Raw genomic sequence first — 13,156 nt, 5'->3', positions numbered from 1 at the left:
AACCTGGTGTCGTGAGACTTCTTACTGTGTTTACCCCAGTCCAGCGCCGGTATCTTCCATAATAGAGTCATACAGCAATACAGCAGTGTAATTGAGGTTTTTGTGAGTTGGCTAGCTATCATTGAAACTTCAGACAATACAAGACTCATGAAGCCAATGTCTCAGTTGAAAGAGGTATCATTTATTTAACCAGTGATTGCTATCCTCCAGAGATAAAGCAGCTAGACCACTCCGATGAATTCTGATGTATACAATTCAAAAGTTCTAGATTTGACTGATCAGATTCATCCACCTTTCATTTAAATCAATCAGTGTCAATATGCATAAATTAATAACACTTGCCACATACTTCAGCCAATTGCATCTTACCTTCAAGCATAATGGTCTTTCATTGGTCCACTAAATCTGGATATTTCTAATCTCTACCCCTTCTTGGCTAAACTAACTTCCTCTGTTACCTAGCAACCCCAGATTCTAGCCACAAAGTTCAAAGCGAACGTTCCCACGAGTTCCCCTTCAGGTCACGGCCAAACTAGATTGACGCACGATCCCTTGTCTGGGCAAGTATCCGTCTTATCTGTACAGTGAAAGAAACCCTATTTGTGACGTTCGATTATGTAGTATACTAGCAGGTACTTTACAGATAAAACTTGGACATTTCTAAGGCCCCATTCTTACCTCAGAACGTGGTCTCTGTCCTAATGCTCCTTTACCATCATGCATTGTGACAATTTGCCTTTGGCTAAAGTGTACACTGATTTTACGAAATACATGTCTTAAATCATTACAACTTGTTTCAATCTCTTACTGCATTCTACATATGTGTAAACTGCTCTCTTGTTAGCTTATACATCTGATTTAATACTTCAATATTAATTGTTCTGTCAGTGTCTTAAATGATTGAAAATTTCACTAACCTATCAGATTTTCCTTCTTTGGGCCTCACAAATTTGGTTAAGTTTTTTTGAGGAGGTGACAAAATGATTTGACGAGGGAAGGGCAGTGGATGTCATCTATATGGATTTTAGTAAAGCATTTGACAAGGTCCCTCATGACAGGCTGGTGCAAAAGGTTAAATCTCACAGGATCAAAGGTGAACTAGCTAGATTGGTACAGAACTGGCTTGGCTATTGAAGACAGAGGGTAGTAGTGGAGGGGTCTTTTTCTGATTGGAGGTCTGTGACTAATGGTGTTCCGCAGGGCTCTGTCCTGGGACCTCTGCTGTTTGTGATATAAGTGATTTGGAAAAAAAATGTAACTGGTCTGATAAGTAAGTTTGTGGGTGACCCAAAGATTGCTGGAGTTGCGGACAATGATGAACATTGTCAGAGAATATAGCAGGATATAGATAGGCTGGAAAATTGAGTGGAGAAATGACAGATGGAATTTGATCCAAATAGATGCAAACTGATGCATTTCGGTAGATCTAATGCGGGGGGGGAGCTATACAATAAATGGCAGAATCATCAGGAGTATAAACACAGAGGGATCTGGGTGTGCAAGTCCACAGATCCTTATACGTGGCAATGCAGGCGGAGAAGGTGGTGAAGAAGCCTGCCCCGCCATTCAATAAGATCATGGCTGATCTGAAGTGGATCAGTTCCACTTTCCTGCTTTCTCCCCATAACCCTTAATTCCCTTGTCTATCAGAAACCTATCTACCCGTGTCTTAAATATATTTAGCGAGGTAACCTCCACCACTTCAGCGGGCAGAGAATTCCAGAGATTCACCACGCTTTGAGTGAAGAAGTTCCTCCTCAACTCCGATCTAAACTGCCCCCCCACTTATCTTGAGGCTGTGCCCTCTAGTCCTGCTGTCCTTTCTAAGCGGGAAGAATCTCTCTACCTCTACCCTATCCATCCCTTTCATTATCTTATACGTCTCTATAAGATCCCCCCTCATCCTTCTAAACTCCAACGAGTACAGACCCAGTCTGTACTCTTCATAGTCCAACCCCCTCATCTCCGGTATCAGCCTAGTGAACTTCCTCTGCACTCCCTCCGCACTCCCTCCAAGGCCAATATATCCAATACAAATCTCTGGATTACTCCCTGTGAAAATAAGCTCCGAAATAGGAGGATAAGGCAGATGAATAAGGCAGACAGGGTCCATGGAGGGAGGGTATTCCCAATGGTGAAGGAGTCCAGAACCAGGGGTCACAGTCTGAAGATTCAGGGTCAGCACTTGGGAGAGAGGAGACATTTCTTCACCCAAAGAGTGGTGAGCCTGTGGAATTCATTACCACAGGGAGTAGTTGATACCAAAACATTGAATGTATTCAAGAGGCAGCCGGATATAGCACTTGGGGCGAAAGGGATCAAAGATTATGGGGAGAAAGCAGAATTAGGCTATTGAGTTGGATGATCAGCCATGATCGTAATGAATGGTGGAACAGGTTCGAAAAGCTCCCTCCTGCTCCTATCTTCTATGAATGAGGGTGCAGGAGGGAGGGCTTTAGATTCCTGGGACACTAGGACTGGTTCTGGGGAGATGACACCTGTACAAGCTGGGCAGGTTGCACCTAGAACCAGAGAAAACTACAGCTCAGAAACTGGCCTTTTGGCCCTTCTTGTTTGTGCCGAACCATTTTTTGCCTTGTCCCACTGACCTGCACTTGGACCATATCCCTCCACACCCCTCTCATCCATGAACCTGTCCAAGTTTTTCTTAAATGTTAAAATGCATTTATCCAGCAGCTCATTCCACACTCCCACCACTCTCTGTGTGAAGAACCCCTCCTAATATTCCCTTTAAACTTTTCTCCTTTCACCCTTAACCCATGCCCTCTGGGTTTTTTTCTCCCCTAGCCTCAGTGGAAAAAGCCTGCTTGCATTCACTCTATTGATACCCATCTCACCTTATACACCTCTATCAAATCTCCCCTCATTCTCCAGGGAATAAAGTCCGAACCTATTCAATCTCTCAGCTTCTCAAGTCCCGGCAACATCCTTGTGAACCTTCTCTGCACTCTTTCAACCTTATTTACCTCCTTCCTGTAACTAGGTGACCAAAACTGTACACCATACTCTAAATTCGGCCTCACCAATGCCTTATATAACCTTACCATAACACTCCAACTTTTATACTCGATACTCCGATTTATAAAGGCCAATGTACCAAAAGCACTCTTTACGATCCTATGACGCCACTTCTAACTTGAACAAAGCTGGGACTGAGTTCCTTGTGGTCGCTTTGCCGGTGTTGTTGGGGCACTTTAAGCTAACTCAGCAGAGACGTGGGAACCAAGAGGCAATGTTAGAGATAGACACCATGATACACAAAATACTGGGAGAGACAGAAAGCATTAGTATCGAGATTTGTCTGTTAGTCAGTGAAGTTGGCCTCTTTTAAGTTCAAACCAAATAAACAAACTCAAGTTAAATCAGGACAAAATAAAAGGGGCAGCTCCCCAAAAGGGGGAACAGCCCGAACAAAATCAAAGTACAAAGGAAACTTAAAAACGTCAAATTAAAGTATGATTATTAGGGCCAATAATGCATCCCAGTCCCCTGCGGTGCCCAGTGGGCGCATAAGGCGTGGACACCACATGCTCCCCCTCCAGGCCACGGACATATCCACGGTGGAGGGACAGTCAGGATGGATGGCCCCCTCGATCGCCCGCTGCTTGGACGTGTAAATGGCACATTTATCAGGAAAATTGGAGCAAGGGGGAAATGTAATGATTTCTAAATGAGCGTTACTGTGCATGTGTGTGAATGCACGGAGAATAGTAGATAAGATCGGAGAGTTACAGGCACAGATTGCATTGTAGAAATTTGGTGTGGTGATAAGAGAAACCCTGGCTCAAGGAAGGCCAGGATTGGGTATTAAATATTCATAGAATTGCGACAGTGCCATTCAGCCTGTACCAACAACAATCCCACCCAGACCCTATCTCTGTAACCCCAAGTATTTACCCTGCTCAATCCCCTGGCACTAATTTACCACGGCCAATCTACCTAACCTTTGGAGTATGGGAGGAAACAAGAGCTCCTGAAGGAAACCCAGGCAGACACGAGGAGAACATGCAAACTCCAAACCAAAGTGACCCGAAGCTGGAATTGAACGCTGGCGCTGTGAGGTCTGGGTACAAGGTGCTCGGAGAGGAAAGGAACAGAGGTGGCAGTATTGGATAGGGAGAGCACCACGGTTTGGCAGAAAGAGGATGTCTCAGAGTTTTCAAGGACGGAATCAATGTGGTTCGAGCTAAAAAAACAAAATGGGTGTAATTACGTTGCACGTGTAGTCTACAGACCACCAACTAGGGAGAACATAGAAGAACAAATCTGTAGGGAAGTTACACAGAAATGCAAACATCATAGTTTTAATGGGGGACTTTAATTGCCTAAATGTGGACGGGGACTAAACTTCAAGACTGTATTCAGGAACATTTTCTCAATCAGTATGTGTCCAATCGAACAAGAAAGGATGCACTGTTGGACATAAGTTAGTAAAAATGAGGTGAGCCAAGTAGATCAGTGTGGGCACAGTGGGTTAGCGCTGCTGCTTCACAGCTCCAAGGACCTGGGTTCGATTCCCGGCTCGGGTCACTGTCTGCGTGGAGTTTGCACATTATCCCCGTGTCTGCGTGGGTTTCCTCCGGGTGCTCTGGTTTCCTCCCAGAGTCCAAAGATGCGCGGGTTAGGTTGATTGGCCATGCTAAGAAATTGGCCCTTAATGTCTAGGATGGAGGGATTAGTGGGTATAATATGTAGGGATATTGGGGGGAGGGCCTGGGTGGGATTGCGTTCGGTGCAGACTCGATGGGCCGAAGGGCCTTTTTCTGCACTGCAGGGTTCTATGATTTCTATTTAGGAAACAGTGATCATAATAAGGTTTGGAATGATAATCAAAAAAGGATAGTGAACAGGCAGAATAATTAACTCGGGGTGAGCCAATTTAAATGGGGAAAGGGCAGTGTGGGGCAGTTTAGATTGGGACGAAAAATTGGCAGGAAGAGCCAATATACACATGAACATTGGGCTACCCTCAAATCAGCAATGGTCCAGACACAGGCAACGTCTTTTCCTTAAAAAGGAGAGAAGGAAAGGATAAATAAATCCAAAGCTTCCTGGAATGAGAAAGGAGATAGAAATTAAGATAAGGAAGAAAAAATATATTGATGACAGTTGGAAAATACAGTTGAGAACTAAGAAGAATACAGAAGGTTCTGACTGGAGGGGAAAAGCACATTACACAAGTGAAGACAGGGAGCCAACATAAATGGGAATTTCAAAGAACAAAGAACAAAAACAGCCCGGGAAACAGGCCCTTCGGCCCAACGAGCCCGTGCCGCCATTTTAACATTACCCTCTCCACCCATGACCCTTATCTATTGTTTTATGGCCATCCACATTGAGGGAAACTAACTTAGGGACGGTTTATTACTTCCAATCAGCCTAACAGCACATCTTTGGGGTGTGGGAGGAAACCAGAGCACCCGGAGAAAACCCACGCAAGCACGGGGAGAATGCGCAAACTCCCACAGACACCGGCCCAAATCCATGTGTCTGCACAGCAAACAGTGATAGTCACTGAGCTGTCGTGTTGCCCAGTATCTGGTCCAGTTTAAGCACACACTAACAACATGAAGCACTAGGCCAATCTCGAACATTCAAGAGCAGCCCAAGTACGACCCATCGCGTGTATGCCCCTCGTTGGACAACAAGGTGGACCGACTTAAAACCTGCGAATTAAAATTTCAAAGGTTTCTCTCGACAGATAAATAAGAACACAAAGTACTGGAGCACGGACATCCCAAGGCATGAGACATCGGCGAGGCTATGCAGATGCTACGACCATGGATGGATGCAACAATCGCCAGGCAGGACTGTTCCCTTCCAGTCGGGGAACACATCAGCAGTCACGGGCATTCAGCCTCCAATCTGCGGGTAAACGTTTTCTCCAAGGCGGTCTTCAAGACACACGAAGAATCGTCGAGCAAAAACTGATAGCCAAGTTCCGCACACACGAGGATGGCCTCAACCGGGATCTTGCATTCATGTCACACTACATGTAACCATTTGGCCTGGGCTTGCAAAATCCTCCTAACTGTCCGGGCTTGAGACAATTCACACCTCTTTAAGGTGTGATTATCCCTCTCTCCACCTGTAAACACTTGATTACTTGAAAAGACTCCCATTCCAACCATTATCTCAGAGTTGTGTCTTTGTCTATATATGCCATTCGTCTGATGAAGGGGCAGTGCTCCAAAAGCTCGTGATTCCAAATAAACCTGTTGGATTTTAACCTGGTGTTGTGAGACTTCTTACTGTGCCCATCGCAGTCCAATGCTGACATCAAGAATAAGGAGGTTATGCTGAAATTATACAAAACCCAATCAGACCTCAGCTAGAGTATTGTGTACAGTTCTAGGTGCCACACTATAGAAAAGGTGTGAACATATTGGAGAGAGTGCAGAAGATAAGGATGGTTCCGGGGATGATAAACTTCAGTTATGAGGATAGAACATTACAGCGCAGTCCAGGCCCTTCGGCCCTCGATGTTGTGCTGACCAGTGGAACCAACCTAATGACCTTCTAACCTAAACTATTCCAATGTTATCCATATGCCTATCCACTGACCATTTGAACGCCCTTAAAGTTGGCGAGTCCACAACTGCCGCAGGCAGGACATTCCACGCCCTTACTACCCTCTGAGTAAAGAACCTACCTCTGACATCATCCTATAATTACCCCCCCTCAGTTTAAAGCTGTGTCCCCTCGTGTTAGCCATCACCATCCGAGGAAAAAGGCTCTCACTGTCCACCCTATCTAACCCTCTGATCATCTTGTATGCCTCAATCAGGTCACCTTTTAACCTTCTTCTCTCGAACGAAAACAACCTCAAGTCCCCTAGCCTTTCCTCATTGGAATGGATGGCGGATGGATTGGGAAGGGTGGGGCTGGTCTCCTGGGAGAAAAGGCGGCTGAGAGAAGATTTGATAGTGATCTTCAAAATGATAACTGGGCTGGACAGAGTAGAACATAGAACACTACAGCACAAACAGGCCCTTCAGCCCACAACTTGCACCGATCATATCCATACCTACCAGGCCTATCTATAACTCTCAATCCCATTAAATCCCATGTACTCATCCAGAAGTCTTTTAAAAGACCCCAGCAAGTTCGCCTCTACCACCACTGATGGCAGCCGATTCCACTCACTCACCACCCTCTGAGTGAAAAACTTACCCCTGACATCTCCTCTGTACCTGCTCCCCAGCACCTTAAACCTGTGTCCTCTTGTAGCGACCATTTCAGCCCTGGGAAATAGCCTCCGAGAATCCACCCTATCGATACCTCTCAACATTTTATAAACCTCTATCAGGTCGCCTCTCAACCTTCATCTCTCCAGGGAGAAGAGACCTAGCTCCCTCAACCTATCTTCATAAGGCATGCCTCCCAATCCAGGCAACATCCTTGTAAATCTCCTCTGCACCCTCTCAATAGCTTCCACATCCTTCCTGTAGTGAGGTGACCAGAACTGCGCTCAGTACTCCAAGTGGGGTCTTACCAGGGTCTTATAGATAGATAGTAGATAGAGAGACACTGTTCTCCCTCGTAAAAAGGATCAAGGATGAGAAGGCATAGGTTTAAACTAATTATCAAATAAAGCCAATGTGATGTGGGAAGAAACTTCTTCACACAGTGAGCTACTGGGGTCTGGAACACACAGCCTGGAAGTGTGGTGGAGGCAGATTCAGTTGAGGCATCCAAGAGGGTTTACTTGAATGGAACCAAGGTGCAGGAAAGAGGCAGGGTAATGGCACTAAGTCATGATGCTCATTTGAAGAGCTGGCACAGACCCAACTGGCTGAGTGGCCTCCTTCTGCACTGTAACACTTATGTGATTCCGTATTTGCTTTAGATTTACCGATAGCGGGAGTAAAACACTATTTACTCTCCAGGATTAAATAAATGTCCTTCATCGGGATCGTTTCAGTGGAAATGTGCTCTCCCAGGCTCAAAGAGCAGCAGCCCACTGGAAGCAAAGTTGTGAGACCGGCCAGTCCAGCAGAAAGAAACCCTCCCACTTCACCCACTGTCAGAATGAACATGGTTCAGTCCTGGATGTGATTAACAGCAGCAAAAACAGCAGAATCCAACCCCTGGAATAAGTTGTGAACTCGCTGGTGTCTCTGCAGGCTGGACGACTGTGTGAATCCTCTCCCACACACAAAGCAGATGAACGGCCTCTCCCCGGTGTGAACTCGCTGGTGTCGCTGCAGATTAGATGAATCAATGAATTCTTTCCCACACACGCAGCAAATAAACGGTCTCTCCCCGGTGTGAACTCGCTGGTGGGTCTGCAAGTTGGATAACTGAGTAAACCCCTTCCCACAGTCAGAGCAGACGAACGGTTTCTCCCCGGTGTGAATGCGTTTGTGTCTCTTCATGGCAGACAAGTCGCTGAATCCCTTTCCACACTCGGAGCAGATGAAAGGCCTCTCCCCAGTGTGAACGCGGTGGTGGGTCTGCAGGTTGGCGGACTGACTGAACGTCTTGCCACACACCAAGCAAGTGAACGGTCTCTCCCCACTATGAACCTCCTGGTGCCTCAGCAGGTGGGATGACTGGGTGAATCCCTTCCCGCACACAGAGCAGGTGAACGGCCTCTCCCCGGTGTGGCTGCGATGATGAATTTCCAGTTCTGAAGGGAACCTGAATCCCTTCCCACAACCCCCACATTTCCACGGTTTCTCCAGGGTGTGAGTGTCCTTGTGACTCTCCAGGTTAAACAATCAGTTAAATCTCACACAGAACACGGGTACAGTCTCTCCCCGCTGTGAGTGCTGCGATGTATTTTCAGGCTGTGTACCTGGTTAAAACTCTTTCCACACTCACTGCACTGGAACACTCTCACTCAGCGGGGTGTGAGTCTCGGTGCTTTTCCAGTCACACTGATGTTTACAGTTTTCTGAAGCAGACAGAAGGGAGAAACATTTCTCTTTCTAGACTCAAAGGCTGATGATGATCACAGTGCAATGGATCAAGTGTCTTTAGCAGGTTTTGGTTGAAATAAAGGTTTGCAAATTCTCCCCTTCTGATATTCTGTAAAAGGAATTTACAATAGACACTGTCAGTATAGGATACAAATCCAGAACAGACAATTCTAGATTCTATGAAACATTCTTTCCTCTCTCATAAGAACATAAGAAATAGGAGCAGGAGTAGGCCATCTAGCCCTTCGAGCCTGCCCTGCCATTCAATAAGATCATGGCTGATCTGAAGTGGATCAGTTCCACTTTCCCGCTCTCTCCCCATAACCCTTAATTCCCCTGCCTACCAAAAACTTATCTACCCGTGACTTAAATATATTTAGCGAGGCAGCCTCCACCACTTCAACGGGCAGAGAATTCCAGAGATTCACCACTCTTTGAGTGAAGAAGTTCCTCCTCAACTCCGTTCTAAACTGCCCCCCACATCCCCCTTATCTTGAGGCTGTGCCCTCTAGTCCTGATGTCCTTTCTGAGCAGGAAGAATCTCTCTACCTCTACCCTATCCATCCCCTTCATTACCTTATACGTCTCTATAAGATCCCCCCTCAGCCTTCTAAACTCCAATGAGTACAGACCCAAAAGCTATAAATCTCCATCCCATACACTCTCCTTCCATTCTCACTCTGCTGTACCTAATATTCACCCTCCCAATTCTCCTGAAAGTGCTGATTCAGGCTGATTAACAGATCACTGCTTCCTGTCCTGGACACAAAAGACCAGAACAAATACGAGCTGTGGTCAGCCATTTGGCCATCAAACCTTTAAGCCGTTCAACATAACCACTGGCTCATCAACCTCAGCATCATCCTCCCCACACTAAACCCATATCCCTTGATATCTTCAATATCTAAAAACCAATCAATATTAACTTAATGTTGATGACTGAGGCTCAACATTTCTGAGGAGTTGAGAATTCCAAAGCTTCACCACATCGTTGAGTGAAGAAATCCTTCCTCATAACTTTCTTTCCAACTTCTGTCCCATAAGTCTGTTCCCCATAAGCCTCGACACCCTTGTCAATTAAAAATCTGCCCAACTCATTCTGGAATATATTCAGTGATCCACGGTGTCCACTGGATGCTGTGGAAGAGAAATCCAAAGACTAACAATTGTCTCAGGAAGGAGATGTCTGGAAATATCATAGAATCCCTACAATGCAGAAAGAGGCCCTTCGGCCCATCGAGTCTGCACCGAACACAATCCCACCCAGGCCCTACCCCCATATCCCAACATATTGTACCCATTAATCCCTCTATCCAACGCATCCCTGGACACTAAGGGGCAATTTTCTAGCATGGCCAATCAACTTAACCCGCACATCTTTAGACTGTGGGAGGAAACCGGAGCACCCGGAGGAAACCCACGCAGACACGAGGAGAATGTGCAAACTCTGCACAGACAGTGACCCGAGCCAGGAATCAAACCCAGGTCCCTGGAGCTGTGAAGCAGCAGTGCTAACCACTGTGCCGCCCAATATATAACATAACAGACCTATATTACAAGACTGGAAATAATACTAAAAGTATTTTAGAACCATAAATAATATATCTAATCTGTACCATGCAACAATACCAGAATTATTGAATCCTACAGTGGCCCATCAAGTCTGCACCAATCACAATCCCACCCAGACCCTATCCCCATAACCCCATGTATTTACCCTGACACTAAGGGGCAACTTTTAGTATTGCCAATCAACCTAACCTGCACATCTTTGGACTGTGGGAGGAAACCAGAGGAAACCCACACAGACATGAGGAGAATGTGCAAACCCCACACAGACGGTGACCCGAGCTGGGAATCGAACCCAGACTTCTGATGCTGTGAAGCAGCAGCGCTAACCACTGTGCCACCCCCAGACATATCTCTGTACTTTATTAAATTACTGTTCCCTTAAATATCATCCACCTCCTGGGGAAACCAGTCCTTTAATTGTGAACATTTGGAAAGAGCCCATCCTTTTATCCAGACAGATAAATGTGTCAGGCTGAGGGAGTAAAGGATGTCAATGTCTTTAAGAGAGAGAGAGAGACCTGGGCCAATCTCTCCAGAGTCTGCTCCCTCCCTGGATTCACTTCCTTTCCCTTCAGTTGCTGCAAGTCCCCAGTTTCCCCCCAGAATGAGGAAAGAAATGGAAAGGGGGAGTAAAGAAAGTGTTTTACTCACAGATGTGGGAGACAGGAGGAAGTTTCAGTCTGTCTGAAGCTCAATCTTCATTCACACAAAGCCCGCCCTCTGATTGGCTGGAGGATCACAGAGTCCTTCCGGTCCTCTGACTCTTCCCATTGGCCAAACGCCTCAGCGTGAAGGTCAGAGGGTGGGCTACCTTCCGCACATGCGCATCTTTCCCCACCCTCTTGGACATGCGCATCGGCCCCTCCCTCTTGGACATGCGCAGTCCCGGGCCGCCCGCCCGCGCTGTGAATAGAGCGGTTTCACCAGCGCGGGGGGTTGTGGGAGCTGCGGGCGCCTTACATCCGGAGCTCAGTCTCCAAACTCCTGAAACAGGGATGGAGTGGCATATTCATTCTGATACTTCATACCTGCTGTTTCTGCTGTTGTTAAAATTCCCTGTTGAACGGGTTGGAATTTAATAGTCTCAACCAATTACAAATACATAGAACCCTACAGACAAGAAAGAGGCCCTTCGGCCCACGGAGTCGGTACCCAACACAATCCCACCCAGGCCCTACCCCCATATTCCTACTTATTATACTCACTCATCCCTCTAACCTACACATCCCTGGATACTAATTTCTTAGTAAAAAGTCTGACAACACCAGGTTTTAGTCCAACCTATTTATTTGATAATATACTCACAAGCTTTCGGGGTTAGCCCCTTCGTCAGGTGAATGGAGAGTTCTGGCCTCAGACAGAGCATATAAAGCACAGACAGTTTAGAGATTACTAATCTCTAATCAGTAATCTCTAAACTGTCTGTGCTTTATATGCTCTGTCTGAGGCCAGAACTCTCCATTCACCTGACGAAGGGGCTAACCCCGAAAGCTTGTGAGTATATTATCAAATAAATAGGTTGGACTAAAACCTGGTGTTGTCAGACTTTTTACTGTGTTTACGCCAGTCCAACGCCAGCATACCCACATCATGACTACTAATTTCTTGATGTGGATCAGTGCTCCTTCCACTCACATTATCAGCCACTTCAGGTCTTGAACAGCAGGTTAGGTGTAAGGATTCGCATTTTAATCAGTAATCTCTAAACTGTCTGTGCTTTATATGCTCTGTCTGAGGCCAGAACTCTCCATTCACCTGACGAAGAGGCAGTCCCCTCGAAAGCTTGTGAGTATATTATCAAATAAATAGGTTGGACTAAAACCTGGTGTTGTCAGACTTTTTACGTACTAATTTCTTAGCATGGCCAAACAACCTAACCCGCACATCTTTGGACTGTGGGGGGAAACTGGAGTACCTGGAGGAAACCCACGCAGGCACGAGGAGAACGTGTAAACTCCACAGAGACAGTGACCCGAGCTGGGAATCGAACCCAGGATCCTGGAGCTGTGAAGCAGCAATGCTAACCACTGTGCTACCGTACTGCCTCAGTTTTGATGTAGTTTCTCAAGTTCTGGGTGTCATCAAGAGGTACAGTAGGATTTCAGTAGAGTAATAAAGGAGGAGAGAGAAGCACGTGGGATTAAGGCAAGGAATTCCAGAGTTCTGGAATCTGGCAATTGAAAACTGCTGGTGAAAGTGAACCCACGACCTTCAGACACAGAGGCGAGAGTCTGAGACTGACTGAGGCATGGTGTTCCAGGAAGTGATATGGAGTCTCAGTTGCCTCATCCTTTCTCCGTCCTTTACCCCCTTCCAGGATCAGCAAATCTAGCTGAGAAACTGTAACAATTAAAAGGGGCAAAAAAAAGTTCCGAAAATAAATTTCTTCACCCAAGGAGTGGTGAAAATGTGGAACTCGCTCAAACACTGTAGTTGAGGAAAATAGTATTGATGTAAGTAAGGGGGAACTGGGTAAACACATGAAGATAGAAGATATTGCTTGCTGGAGTAAAATGAGAAGAAATTTGTGTACAGTAATAATGACAGGGACTAAATGGCCTGGCTCTGTGGTGTCCATTCTGGATGAAGAACCTTACATCATCAAACATTGGCCCTCTTAGCCAAATAAATACATTTTT

The 13,156-nt window shown here is 46.1% G+C and overlaps 1 pseudogene; it reads right to left on the bottom strand.

The window, feature by feature from the left end:
• Positions 1-11,373, bottom strand: part of LOC145355159 (uncharacterized) — a 54,442-nt pseudogene extending 43,069 nt beyond the window's left edge.
• Between the last annotated feature and the right edge of the window lie 1,783 nt (positions 11,374-13,156).

The sequence above is a fragment of the Carcharhinus amblyrhynchos genome, chromosome 18 (genome assembly GCF_965287045.1).
Source record: "Carcharhinus amblyrhynchos chromosome 18, sCarAmb.v2.hapA, whole genome shotgun sequence".
Classification (NCBI taxonomy): domain Eukaryota; kingdom Metazoa; phylum Chordata; class Chondrichthyes; order Carcharhiniformes; family Carcharhinidae; genus Carcharhinus; species Carcharhinus amblyrhynchos.
This window is presented reverse-complemented; position numbering and strand designations above follow the sequence as displayed.